Raw genomic sequence first — 15,209 nt, forward strand, 5'->3', positions numbered from 1 at the left:
GGGAATAAGGGCCAGGAAGGTTCAATTGACTGGTTCATAATGGAGACAAAAGAAGAAGAATTCCAGCTAGAGGCTGTACTATCTGGGAGAGGTCTATGAAACTGAGGGAGAAACTTTTAGGACAAAAGGGTACTTGAGATTTGATTATATCTACTAGTTCTATCTAAGCTGAGATCATTGAGTACTTTAAAGTTTATTGTTCAGCCTAAGACAAGGCCAGTCTGGGACTTCCCTGATCTATGTTATTTGTGCATTATCATGCCAAATATACTTCCATGTTGATCATTGTTGAAGAGAATTCTCAAATAAAATGTGAAAACCCCAGATGTGAATAATTGTATTCTCTGATCTGGATTCTAACTCCAACAGTTCCATTCCTGGCAGTGAATAGCAAACCCTGCAGAATTCTCCTGGATCATTGTTTTTTCTGAAAGTAGTCAAGTCTTTCATAGTTGATCATCCTACAGTACTGCTGTAACTAGGACCAGGGCCAGGACAGGACTATGATGAAAGAGAGAGTTTGCATTTCTCCCTCTAAATCACTGCAGCCAAACTTTTATGAATACTTTCTGTTTTCATTCTCCAGAGTTTACTGATCCCATGACCAAGAGCCAGGAGCTCCCTATAACTATATTAGTTCCTTCAGTTTAGAAAATATCACTATTAGAAAAGTTGATCTGAGATAATCAGGCACTTAGACTGTAGAATTCAATGAACACTGTAATGGATTCCACTCCAAAGCATTTCTTACCTTCCACTTTTAGATCAAAGCACTGCTGGGCCAGGAGTGAGAAATTTGGCTACAAAGGGACCACACTGGCCAAAAGGATGATCCATTAAATCAGGGAAAATATCTATACAAAGTCACTGTATTAATAAATAGGCTATATTAAATAAGGCATGTGCAAGCAAGGAAACAAGAAAATGGAGAGGAAGGACATGTAGGAAACTGAGGCAAGATAGCTCCCCAAATAAATTTTATTGATAACTTCTGTTCTTATACTCCTATTTTACCTGTGTAGATCTTTTTTCTCATTTCCAGGGAACCATAATAACAAAGAAGGCATCCAAAAACAATATTAATTTTTTTCAAAATATTCAAAACCATAACAAACCATTTCTGCCAAGTTCCCAATGACCTAATGAACTTGGAGCCACACAACCTCAGCTTGGTGCTGAAGTTTGAACCCCATTGTGAATGATAGCTCATTTCTCTAAAAATCATTTCTCTAAATAACAGGACAAAGGGAAGAACTCAGGGGTTAAGGAAGAAACTGGAAGCACTGTGAACACACAGTACTTCTCATCTTTTGTGGGGAGAGTAAGGGAAACCCTTTCCCAACATATTTCCCAAAGATTCTCAACAACTCAGTCATAAAACTTGACTGGTAGAGTTTCAGTGGAAAAGCTAGTATTATCTCTCCCAAGAGGAATATCTGAGAAAGAAAGAATCAAAGGAAAGTTTCCATTGAATTTCAGTTTGGAAGGTTCTGAGTGTGAACACCACAGTTCTAAGTCAAATCCAAAGGTGTGAACTCATCTTTGGAATAGAGATGTGAAGCACTTACGAAATCACAGGAGTTCTCACCTTTTGTGGGTGGAGTCCAGAGAGGGACTAATCAAGAGATAAAAAGACCTCAACAAATTAGAGCTGATATCTTTTGGCTTTGGAGCTCACAGGGAGAGAGGAAGCATTATTTATTCTTAGAGGAATACTGGAGGACAAAATCAGAGGTAAGTTATTTTTGGAAAAAAATATACCTTTTTCTATCTTTACAAAAGGCCTTCTTAGTCTCTCCAGATCTATTTATCATCTCCAGATTATCTGATAAAGATGGTTTATTGGATAAGGAAATAATGGGACCTGGGAGACAATCTGGACTGTTAACTCATAGCTGCTTCTCCCAAGTGCTATTGAGTCACAAGTTTATTATAAGAAGGGGTCATTTGGGCTGGCTCATAGCAGACACTTAGGAAATGCATTGTAAACAATATGGGAGCTCTTGGGAGTTGCCTGAATATCACCTGAGAAATGTATACATTACTTACCTTTATAGCTCTTGAGAAATTCTGTTAAACCAGTCACAGCATAAAGTGTATAACTAAACTCAATAGTCTTTGGCTTTTGACGAAGCAGCTCCTCATTCCTGAAAAACATGACTCGCTAAGTGCAATCAAAATTGAAGGAAAAGATCCGTGGTTCCATGTCACCCATGTCAAGCCAGCAAAAGACATGTCCCAACAACAATGACCACAAGACCCAGAAACTATACAACACAAAGATCAATCAGCACCAACTGATCAATCAAGCAAGTCCTCAGTAAATCCAAAATCTATACATAAGACCATAGAAACAGAGCAACAAACAGAACAACAATCAGAGCATGAGTCAGAATCAGAAGTAGACCAACAGCCGTTAAACAATCAAATTTTACACCCAAATGATTATCCCAATCTCAATCACTTAGAAAAATCATCTGTAAATAATTATGACAATGTAAAAGAATCAATGAAGGAAGAAGACACTACAATAGATTTGCAATCAATACCAGATTTAGAAACTGATGAGGACGAACGAATAAAAGCACAAAGACTTAATCACGAACTCTTTTTTGTTACCTATAATAATCATCTTTATTAAATCACAAAAGAAAAGAAGAAGAGAAAATAATCATATATGATAGACATTTAAAAATTTGTTCCTGACACAAGTCAGAAGTTGACAAGTGCTGGTGCATTGAAGGTCTCACTTGTTGCTGACTTCGCAGATCTTCACGAGGACAGCAAACCTGAGAACTACAAAGACATCCGTGACCAAATACATCTATCGTAAAGAGGACATCCACACTGTGAAGAGGAACATCAGATCGGCATTGGACACATGTATTTGGAAAGAAAGAGATAACTTACACGCAACAGAATTCTCACTGCACACAACACTAGATTCCATCCAAGCAGTACATGCTAATTGCAAAAGAATTCCGGTGGAGTAAGTATGTAACACATCATTACATGGATAAGTCACTAGACAACACATAAAACATTTTCCTGACCTCACATTTACATGTGAAACATAAACTTACACTTAAGAGAGAAGGGTATATCTGCCTTAGTAAAAGAAAGTCTCTTACTCTGGTTCAGACACCGTTCTACTCAAATCACCTGACATGTCATGTACATAGGTAATTTTGCTTACTAACCATTAGCAATAAGTTTTACTAACACACAGGGACAGTTTACTTAGTTTAGTAAGTTAGTACAGGGACAGTTTTTCTTAAAATTTGCTTTGTAAATATTGTACATAGCAAAAGTCTATGGTTTAACCAATAGACCTACAAAAATATAGGCTTACTTATTATTACTAACATTTCTAATACAGGCATAAGTGTACTAACCTATTCATACACTAACTTTAGCAAGAGAACTAAAATTTAGAAACTTATTTGCAAAAACTTTCTTAATTAATATTATCGGATTAGTTCATAAAATTAGGTAGATGCATAGATAGGATTCATTACTTTGTTCTAGTTAGCAAAAATTAGCCTTAAAAATGTGTAAATCTTTAAATGTAATTTGTTTTCCTTTTTGTTCAATTTTTTTTTTTGAAAACTGAAATCCCCATTCCTCTCCTATGCTTTTACCTTAACCTGTCTTAGTTTTAGCTTAGTTTAGTTGTAGCATAGTTTAGGAGATAGCAACCTTTTATTATTTTGCAAACTTAGGGATAAGAGCTTAGTAAGAATTTAGCTTAGCATAAGAGTAGTAATCCCTTAGACTTTAGTAACTATTAAAATGGTGCTAGTTGCACATTTTGAAAAGAAAAGGGGCATTTGTAGTATAGAGAGAGGGGGACATATAGTTTTTTCTAGCTTAGGCTGGATTCTAAAAATAGCAGTTAGGAGTTTAGAATCTTGAAGGAGGAATTGAGTTGGTCTGGGCTCTCGAAGAGAGAGGGAGGAGAGCAACTGAGGGCTGCCTTGCTTACCTGTAGAACTGAGATTTTAGCCTAGCTTTAGATATTAGGAACTAGTTAGCCATTATTTATTCCCTTTAGATATCAAGAGCACCTTATAAGCTTGGGTTAAGGCAGGTCCTTACTCAGACTTCCTTTATTCCCTTCCCCCACCTGAGATTCCTGAGACCACTGTTAGGGCTTCCTTTGAACCACTTTCCTGACACTTCATCCTTTAAGATAATAAACCCCTTTGAGATTTGACAGACCTATTTAGTATAATTTGTCAGTTATTCAGAAAGGGGAAAAGAGGGAAGAACCAATATACTCTGGGCTTGCAGAGAAGCCGGGGTATCAATCTTGGAGGAAGGTGTTACTTCAAAACAAGTCCCTTCCTGTGAAATTAACTAACCCTGATTGTTAATTTCAGTCTAGTCTATTTCCCTCAGCCTGTGTTTAACTCTGAGTCCTGATCTATAAGCCCTGTTGTATTTGCCTGAAACTCCTTATTCCAGCCTATCTGTAACCTAGATTCCTACTTAGCAAATCCCTGACTCCTCCTTTCAAAATCCCCATTTACCACACACCTTTCCCCATTTACCCTCATAACAGGAGTTCTCACCTTTTGTGGGTGGAGTCCATGAGGGACTAATCAAGAGAACTCCTATAAAAGACCTCAACAAATTAGAGCTGATATCTTTTGGATTTGGAGCTCACAGGGAGAGAGCAGGCATTATTTATTCTTAGAGGAATACTGGAGGACAAAATCAGAGGTAAGTTATTTTTGGAAAAAAACCTACCTTTTTCTCTATTTTTACAAAAGGCCTTCTTAGTCTCTCCAGATCTATTTATCAGCTCCATATTATCTGATAAAGATGGCTTAGTGCATAAGGAAATTATGGGACCTGGGAGACAATCTAGACTGTTAACTCATAGCTGCTTCTCCCAAGTGCTATTGAGTCACAATTTTATTATATAAGAAATTCAAATTCCTTTTCTCCCGAAAGCACAAGGATAGTTTCCCACAACTACACAGAACTGTATTTTTAACATAGACAATACAACAGGCTTAGAAGCTTCAAGGTGAAGATAAGAACCAGGCTGGACTCTCAGCTATATTTGTTATCACAAAGCCAAGTCTGAGAATACTCTTCTCAGGGGCAAATGCCCCAACTAACTAAGGTTTTGGCCTTGGCTGCATTTCTGACCAAAGGGGAAGAATGTTAACCTTTTAACTGCTGGTTAGCTAGGAACTTAAAGCTTTTCAATAAGGCCACAATACTTTTCAACAAGAAATCACCAGGATCACAAAAGGGGTCAAAAGAGGAGTCTCAGATTTTTATCTATTTGAGACTGTTTCTCTTATTGCCTTCCCACATTAGTCTAACAAATAAATAAGAAGTTAGAGAGGCTGAAGGAAAAAAATAGCTGAGTTTATGTTCTGAGTTAGGAAACAAATTGAGGTGTACAGAGATAATGATTTTAGGTTTTCACTGTCATACAACCTTGTTAGACAACCAAATATGTGATTGTGCTGAACCCTTGAAATAAGATCAGATATACTTGCATCATGGAATAAAGTAAAAAGGTTGGCCAAGCTAGGGAATTTTAGTAGGGTTTAAGAGGAAATAAAGATATGTTCTTCAAAAGATGGAAACCCTGAATTGTGGGAAAAGAATAAGGTGAGAGTGAGAAGAAATTAAACAGAGCCCCCATTATCTCCTTCCCTGGAAGACAGAGCTCAAGCTCAGTCCTGGGGACAAATTCAGGCCTGGTCCTAGTCAGGAACACATTTCTTTAGTCATTTCAAGAAAACTAGGGAGGGCTCCCACTTGTAAGATAGGACTCTCCCTTAGCTCACAAAGTATGAGTTCCAGGAATCTTTTTTCCTGTTTCTATTTGAAAGGAAGCCTGACATTTGGGCTCCCCATTTTATTTACTGAGGACATGTGGTAGATATGGGACCATCTCTGTTGAAGTCTCTCCATCCCCTTCGAATCTCTGGAGTATCAACTGCACTAAAGTTCTGAGATGTCTTGAGTGGCCCAGGAATCCCCTGGTCTAACTTTTTCGCTGACTCTTTCTCTCCAGGCTTAGGAACATGGAGGCCAAAGAATTGACTGAAAACTCCCAGGCAAATCTTACTTGCTCCCTTTGTCTGGGCTACTTCACAGACCCAGTGACTGCCAAATGTGGGCATAATTTTTGCAAAGACTGTCTCCTCCAGTGCGATGAGCAACCTGATGCTACAAGAACTTGTCCAGAGTGCAGTGATGTCATTAGATCCAGTGACATTGTGCTCAGCAAGAACCTGCAGAATTTGTCCATCACTGTCAAAACACTCAGACAGCATTTATTGCTGAGCCCGGTACTTCTGACCACCTGTGAACAACATGGAGAAAAAGAGAAGCTTTTCTGTGAGCAAGACCTAAAACTGATTTGTGAGTCCTGCTTATTAACAGAAGAGCACAAGGATCACCAAGTTCTGCCCTTGCAAATGGCTGCTGACAAGTACAAGGTAAGATTGTACCAAGCCCTGCAGTCAAATGGCTTCTGTTCATTGAATTCTTTGGGACCACTTGGGCACTGGCATCTTGGACCCACAGCTTAACCTACAGGGCACAACAAGCATTATCTGGGGCCTCACATCCATGACTTCACTGACACTAACACAACCTATTTATTTCCACTAATCGATGAAGATCCTTCTTGGTCTCACTGTTCTCATTTTTAAAAGGTAGTAATAATAGGAGCCCCTGATTTTTATGGTTATTGTGAAGTTCCAAGGAAAACAGACCTTTGGAACTTTAATAGTCTTACAGGGTTATATGAATGCTACCTCTTCTTAGACAATAATTGTAAAGCATGTGGGCCTCTGAGGGCCAAAATAGGTTTGACCAAGACTTTTTTTGTCTTGCAGAAGAAACTTGAGGAGACAAGGAATATGTTACTGGAAAAGAAGGAGAAATTTAAAGAGGCACTCAAGAAATTGAGAACATCAGTGGCAAATTATAAGGTCAGTATCTTCCTCTTTTCTTAGTAAACAATGAGGTAAATTGTCCCTTCAAGGTCCCTCTCAGAAGTAAAATTCTTGATGGAAAAAGCAGGAAGAATGTTTTTGCAAAGGATGAGATTCAGATTATTGATCAAAGAATGAAATATATTTCCATTCTTAGGAGATTAATTTCACACATGGTCCTAGCAAAAGAACTTTCCTTGCATGTAAGTTGTTAAAACATGTACTATGGAACAGGCTATACAAAGGAAGTGGGTATTTTGAGGGAGAAAATGATCTACGTTGTATTTTTGAGGCCATGTACTTGATTCATCATCACTCTCTATGATTTCCATCATTAAGTATTTTTTTCTATTCAGAAAAAGACCTTCAAGAGACAGTATATCTCATAAGCCCTGAAATAGAAGATTTGGGCCCAGCACCTAGAAAAGCTATGTCTACTCTCAGACTCCATGAATTATCTTAGATGGCAAAAATATATTTAAGAAGGATCACAACTGTTTGGCATGCACCCCATTCTGTTACAAACTTTTCATTTATTTCCTTTATCCTAATTTCTTCTGGGACAGAGGGACACAAATCAATTTAAGGACATAATTAAATCTGAATACTTGGATATGCATCTGTACTTGACAATAGAAGAAAATGAAAGTCTGGAAAAAATGAAGGAGGAAATAAACGACATACTGACAGCAGCTGAGGAGAATGTGGTTTCTCTGTCCAAAAAATCTCAGGATCTGCATCAAAGGAAATTAGAAATAGAGGAGAGTTTGGACAGTGACCCCTTAGAAATGATTCAGGTGAGTGTGTGAAAAAGATACATATTATTGCTTCAGAAATGAGGAGCACAACTTTCATGCCTTTCCCAAAAAACAGAAAGTTTCAGAACTTTTTGTACAAATGCACAGTTCAGACTTTTCATTTGATTATTAAAGTGCACTAGTTTTTTGATGAGGAGGGCTGGGTAGTAGTAATACATAGCACGGAGATTCCCAAATGCTATTATGTGAAGACAAAGTGGATGTGAATCTTAAATAATATTATGTACCTTCTTTAAGCACTATTCAAAAAGGCCAAAGAAACCCATCTTTAAAATGGAATATATCTATGGAGAGAGGGAGAAGAAATGTGGAGCAATGTCTCACATCATGGGCCTAAGACAATGTTCCCCAGGTTTAGAGAGAAAATTTATAGAGAGACAACCAGAGATCACTCTCAACAATTCTGCACAAACTTGAATTGTGCCAATACGTTAATAATGTCCCTGGAAACAGGCTCTAAGGGAGTGACAGAACTATGAGGAGGTGTATCTGGGTTCTCTGAGAAAGCTAATATTAAAGAAGCAGACCAAGGAGCAAAACACTAAATCTGTCTCTATTTTCTTCCCTCAGGATATGAAAGGCATCCTGGAAAGGTAAGGTTCCCTTCTTTGCTCTACTAAGTCAGAAAAACAGAATCTGTGAAGGAGTCTGGCTCTTTGAAAGGGGTAATTAGTGTCTAATCTGCTGGAATATAATGAAGTATTTGATTCAGGTAGTGTTTTAGAGATCTTTGTAGAGCAAATATAACTTAGTGTATCATGTTTTTTTTTTTAGGAATGAGGAGCTGCTACTTCAAGAACCAGAGATTATTCAGCTTAATTATACACGTTATCCCATGACTGGTTTAATGCACATTATCAAGAGCTATGAAAGTAAGTCATGTATACCTTTCTCAGTTGACATTCAGGCAACTCCCAGGAGCCCCCATATTGTTTACAATGCACTTCCTAAGTGTCTGCTATGAGCCAGCCCAAATGACCCCTTCTGCTACACCACAGAGATCATTTCTACCCTCCCCTGACTCCTGAAGAAGTGCTTTCCAGTTTTCCCCTTTGTTATCTCAACAGGCATGGGTGACCCTACTTATTTCACTTATTTTAGTTCAGTTATTTTCCATTGATTCATGATAATGTGCATTTGGGGTGACTTTTCAACTTCATACTGGTGAAGGGTATTTTGGAAACCTGTGGTGCTTATTCTTTACTATGAGAATTCTTCAGTGCACAGACTCTCTTCCATTGATTTCATTTTCCCGTTAGGTAGCTTGTGAACCTTTCTGGAAAAGAACCAACTTTTGGTTCTTAAGCTTTCTCTGATGCTTCATTCCAAGTTCTGAGACTGTGAGGCTTACTCCAAATTGCACACGCCTGAGTTTTCTCTGCAGACTCAGTGAGAAAACAAATGTGTAGGAAAAGGAGCTAATATAGAAGAATATTCCTGAGAAAAGAGGCATCATCAACTCTGAGAATCATAGAAAAAAGGTTCTTTTAAGAGAGGATTATATGAAAAAACAACAACTAACTTCAGACTAGGAAGAAGATTCCAACTTCTTCTGAGGCTGAATAGATGCAAGAGATGACAGGGGAGGAAAAGGAAATATTTCACTGGATATTCATTTTGAGTAATTCAATGACATTTCTTTAACACTAAATGGTCAGGTAACATGTTTCTCACAAGTATTTCAGTGAGAAGTATCCAATTGGGGACAGATGGGTAGCTCAGGGGATTGAGAGCCAAGCCTAGAGATGGAAGGTCCTAGGTTCAAATCTGGCCTCAGACACTTCCCAGCTGTGTGACCCTGGGCAAGTCACTTGACCCCCATTGCCTAGCCCTTACCACTTTTCTGCCTTGAAGCCAATACTCAAGGTATTGACTCCAGGAGCGAAATTAAGGGTTTAAAAAAAAAAAGTATCCTATTGCTTTCCTATTGGTCAGGCTGTGCTGAGTCTTGTTCCAGTTTCATATGCTCTTTCACCTTCCAGCAATATTCCATCTCTCAACATGGCATAGTAATGGAACTTCTATAATAGGTTCCTAAATGTGCTTTGTTTATCTAATTTGTTCCTGTTCCAAGTAGTTCTTCTTGGGAATTGATGATGAACCTTGGATCTTACTCAGATGTCATCAGGTCATTCAAATGTCCAAAGTCCACACCCAAAGATGCCTTCTTTCCTTGTCAGCATTCTCTATCTACTTGTCTGCAACTGGATTTCAGGGATTTTCAAGTAATCAAGTTCTTCATTGACTCCCTGCATCCTTTTCTCCCTTCCTTGGTCTCATCCTCCTTTTATCATTTTTTCCTTTGTTTCCTTCCATATCTACCTCCTTCCTAGAAATATCCTTTCTTCTCTCCTACCACCCAAATTTGTAACTTTTTAATGTGTTTTTTGCACTATCTGGATTAGGTATCTCTGTAGGTCTCCAGTGACTTCCAATAAGCTCTTTGAGGACAGGGATCTCTGGAAGACCTGAAAAGAGGGAATCCCTCCTGTAGCTAGTCTTTGTAAAAAGTGGTTTGTAAAAAAATGTCCCTTTAGCAAGGACCCAATGTTTATATTTCCCAACTGTGTTAGCACATACTATCAATGATCATCCCAATACAAAAATTCCTTTCAGAGATACTACATCTCTTCCAAGGCATGACTTTCTACTCAAACATAGATACTCCTTAATTAAAAAGTCATTCTCCAATATTAATGACTACCTTAAAACATAGATGATTGGTTTTTAAAATGAACCTTAAATTTATTTCATTGTATTTCAACTTCATTTTAAATATTAGGAAACCAAGGTATTAGAAAACTAAGATACTTTCCCCCATAACTTTCAGAGGCAAAGACAGGACAGTCCTCTCAAGAGTTCTTATATAATCCAAATGGATTTTAGTGTCCCAAAGTTTGACATTGTTGAGGATCTAGGAATTGTATTTTGGGTGGGGTGATTGGATTTCTTTTAACCTCAAACATCTGTAATCCAATGCTAATTATTCCATTTCTATTTTTTCTATAGCGGATATATTACTGGATCCTGAAATAGGCAGTTTTCATCTTACTGTGCCTCAAGATTTTAAGGATTTAAAAAAGTTTTATTTTAATTTAGAAGACCAGCCTGACCAAGAAGAGTATTTTGTTACTGTGTTGGGGGCTCAGACCTTTACCAGTGGAACACACTACTGGGAAGTAGATGTGGAAGGTCAGGAAGATTGGGTAGTAGGAATTTGTGAAGATTCAATCATCAAAAATGGGAATGTCTCCATATTATTCGAGAATGTAAGAGCTATGTTAGCCTCTAAAGATAGCGAAAAATTACTTACCTGGATTCCATCAAATTTCTTTTTTATGGACACTACACCAAAGGTAGGCATTTTACTTAACTATGAAAAAGGCTATGTTTCATTTTATCATGTCAGAGGTAGATGGACTATCTTTAGTTTACGAAATTCAGCTTTTCAAGGGCCTGTTCGCCCTTTCTTCTCTACTTCACTTTTTAATAAAGGGAGGACCACTTAATTGCTAATTACCAACACCAGCAATAGTCAGAAGACAGATGCTAATTACTATTAGAGACAATGAATGAGATCTAAATAAAATGACAGTGAACATGTCTTTCTATTAATTTGAACTTGTTGAAATGATGGTGTGACATGTTATTTTTAAAAGCAATAAAAATACAGTGTTATTTGTTTATATTTGATATCAACACTAGTGTGCCTCACTTCATGTCAATGCCCAATGTGTTTCACCTCATTGTTATTTCTCTGAGTTTCAGCAATTCTCTATAAGGCCAGTCAGCACACAAAGTTATTATTTTCTTAAAATCAATGGAATTGCATAGGATATATAAACTCTGTATATTTCTAAGATGGAAACATTTTATATATGTGAGTGTGGGAGTTTCAGCGGTTTACTTTCCATGTGAATTGGTAAACTCATATTCTCAAAGACATCCTGTTCTTACCAGCTTAAAATATCTAGAACTGTGATGGTGAATCTATGGCACATATGCCAAAGATGGCATACAGAGATCTCATTGTGACCACACAAGGCCCTCCCTGTCTCGGGTTGCTCCTCTTCTCCCTCTGCATTGTGCCTCCCCATCCCTCAGTTTACTCCTGCCACTGTGTAGAGAGCTCAGGTCACTCCTTTGCTTTTCTCCCTCCCCTGCCTGGTTCCCATGTCCCTCCTCCTCCTCTGAGAGAAGAGGTGGAAACTTGGGCACTGCAGGCTTCATGTGTAGTAGCCAGAAAATAGAGACTCATAGTTCACAGCTTGACAAGACTAGGCTCTGTTGAGCAGGGTAGCTATCAGAGATTCGTAGCTCATAACTTGGCTCATAACCTGACAGCACCATGATCTATCGAACAGTACCACTACTCCCTTAATAGAGTAGTCCTAACTCCTCACCCCGAACCCCTAACATTAAGGTTTCCACAGTACCTGGAGGTATCAACACTTAACATTCCCACTAAGGAATGTTTCTCTCTTGTCAGTCTCCAAGGCACCTGCACCTGAATCCCGGCCCCCAGAGCATATATATTCCCTCCTCTGAATGCACCACTTTGGGACTCTCTTGCTGAGTTCCCCCAGTGCGCACTGGTAATAAAGCTTTCTCCTGCTTTGAGTGCATTGTCAAATGGCTTCTGTTCATTGAATTCTTTGGGACCACTTGGGCACTGGCATCTTGGACCCACAGCTTAACCTACAGGGCACAAGCATTATCTGGGGCCTCACATCCATGACTTCACTGACACTAACACAACCTATTTATTTCCACTAATCGATGAAGATCCTTCTTGGTCTCATTGTTCTCATTTTTAAAAGGTAGTAATAATAAAAACCCCTGGTTTTGATGGTTATTGTGAAGTTCCAATGGAAAAGACATAGAGAACTTTAATAGTCTTACAGGGTTATATGAATGTGACTTCTTATTAGCCAATAATCGTAAAGTATGTGGGCCTCTGAGTTCCAAAACAGGTTTGACCAAGACTTTTTGTCTTGTAGAAGAAACTTCAGGAGACAAGGAATATCTTATAGGGAAAGAAGGGGAAATTTGAAGAGGCAATTAAGGAATTGAGAACATAAGTGGCATTTTTTTTAAATTTTTTAAACATTTATTAATAATCATTTTTAACATGGTTACATGATTCATGCTCCTACTTTCCCCTTCACCCACCGCACCTCCCCCACCCATGGCTGACGCCCATTTCCACTGGTTTTAACATGTGTCATTGATCAAAACCTATTTCCAAATTGTTGATAGTTGCATTGGTGTGGTAGTTTCGAGTCTACATCCCCAATCATGCCTGTACCAGCAGAAAACAATGACCCAGGACAATTCTGAGGGATTTATGGTAAAGACGCTACCCCCATTCAGAGGAAGGACTGCAGGAGAGGAAACATAAGAAAAACAACTGCTTGAAAGCATGGGTTGAGGCAGACATGATCAGTGGCATATTTTAAGGTCAGTATCTGCCTCTTTTTTTAGTAAATTATGAGGTAAAATTTTTTTTGAAGGTCCCTCTCAGAAGTAAAATTGGTGAGAAAAACAGCAGGAAAAGTGTTTTTGCAAAGGATCACATTCAGATTATTGATCAAAGAATGAAATATATTTACAATCTTTTGGAAAAATAATTTCACACTTGATGCTAGTAAAAGAACTTTCTTTGCACATAAGTCATTAAAATATATGTATGAAGGAACACTTTCTACAAAAGAATTGGGTATTTAGAGGGATAAAATGATCTCTGTTGTATTTTTGAGGCCATTTCCTTCATAGGTTATCACTCAGTCTGATTTCCATTATTAAGTACTTTTTTCAGAAAAAAGAACTTCAAGAGACAGTATATCTCATAAGACCTGAAATAGAAGATTTGGGACCAGCAGCCAGAAAAGCTCTATCTGGTCCATAAGAGTCCATGAATCTTCTTAGATGGAAAAAATATATTTTAAAAGGAGCAAAAATCTTTGCCATGCACCCCATTCTATTATAAACTTTTCACTTCTTTCCTTTACCCTAATTTCTCCTGGGACAGGGGGACATGATTTATCATAGGCAGTTAATTAAATCTGAATACAGTAAAATGGACAAGTTCTTAAGGAAAGAAGAAAATAAACACAGGCAAGAAATGAACCAGGAAATGAGACATACTGGCCAAAGTCAAGAAGAATGAAGCCTCTCTGTCCAAACAAACTCAACATTTACATCACGACGTAGATTCTACATAGAAGGATAATAGAAATAGAGAAGAGTTCAGACAATGCACCCTTGGAAATGCTGCAGGTGAGTGTGTTAAACAGATGTACACTATTGCTTTAGAAATGAGGAGGAAGAGGTTCATGCCCTTTCCAAAGAACATGAAGAGAATGGTTTCAAAACTATTTACAAGAATAGATAATTCAGACTTTTCATTTGATTCTTTTTTTTAAATTATTATTATTTAAAAACCCTTACCTTCCATCTTGGAATCAATACTATGTATTCGTTCCAAGGCGGAAAGTGGTAAGGGATAGGCAATGGGGGTCAAGTGACATGCCCAGGGTCACACAGCTAGGAAGTGTCTGAGCCCAGATTTGAACCTAGGACCTCCCGTCTGTTATATTGATTTCTGGGATGAGATAGATACCAACTTTGAGTGAGAAGATGGCAGTTGAACACCTCGGGATGTACCCAGATGCAGTGAGCCAGGGCAAAAGTCAGTTGGAGCCAACCCTATAAATACCCACCAGGCAAAGCACAAGTTGGCTCAAACAGAGTGGGTACTTGGAATCTGTGAAGATTCAGTCAGCAAAAATGAGAATGTCTCTATATTATTTGAGGATGTAAGAGCCATAATAGGCTTAAAAGTTTGAAATGAAATACTTTGCTTGAGTCCATCAAATTTCTATTATAAGACGCCTACAAAAAAGATAGGCATTTTACTTAACTACGAGGAGAGCCATGTTTCATTTTATGATATCAAAGCCAGATGTGCTCTCTTTAGTTTCAAAAATTCAGTTTTTCAAGGGCCTGTTCACCCTTTCTTCTCTGCTTCTCTTTGGAATAAAGGAAGTAAATCTTAATCACTCATTACCTACCCCAACAATAGTCAGAAGACAGATGCTAATTGCTACTAGAGACAATGAATGAGACATAAATGAAATGACAATGAGCATGTCTTTCCATTAGTTTCAATTTGTTGAATGATGGTGTGATGTGTGATTTTCAAAAGCAATGAAAATAAAGACTTTTTTGTTTATATTTGGTATCAACAGTAGTGTGCCTCACTTCATATCAGTGCACAATGTGTTTTGCCTCACTGTCATTGCTCTGAGAGTTTCAGCAATTCTCTATAAAACTAGTCGACACACAAAGTTATTATTTTCTTAAAACCAATGGAATTGAATATGATATTGTAAAAGTGAAATTTGGGAAATGCCATCTA

The 15,209-nt window shown here is 38.0% G+C and overlaps 1 pseudogene; it reads left to right on the forward strand.

Annotated features, from left to right (window-relative positions):
- The first annotated feature begins 6,053 nt into the window (after positions 1–6,053).
- LOC123251549 lies at positions 6,054–14,847 on the forward strand (annotated as a pseudogene).
- The last annotated feature ends 362 nt before the right edge of the window (positions 14,848–15,209 follow it).

This window comes from Gracilinanus agilis, chromosome 6 (assembly GCF_016433145.1).
Source record: "Gracilinanus agilis isolate LMUSP501 chromosome 6, AgileGrace, whole genome shotgun sequence".
NCBI lineage: Eukaryota > Metazoa > Chordata > Mammalia > Didelphimorphia > Didelphidae > Gracilinanus > Gracilinanus agilis.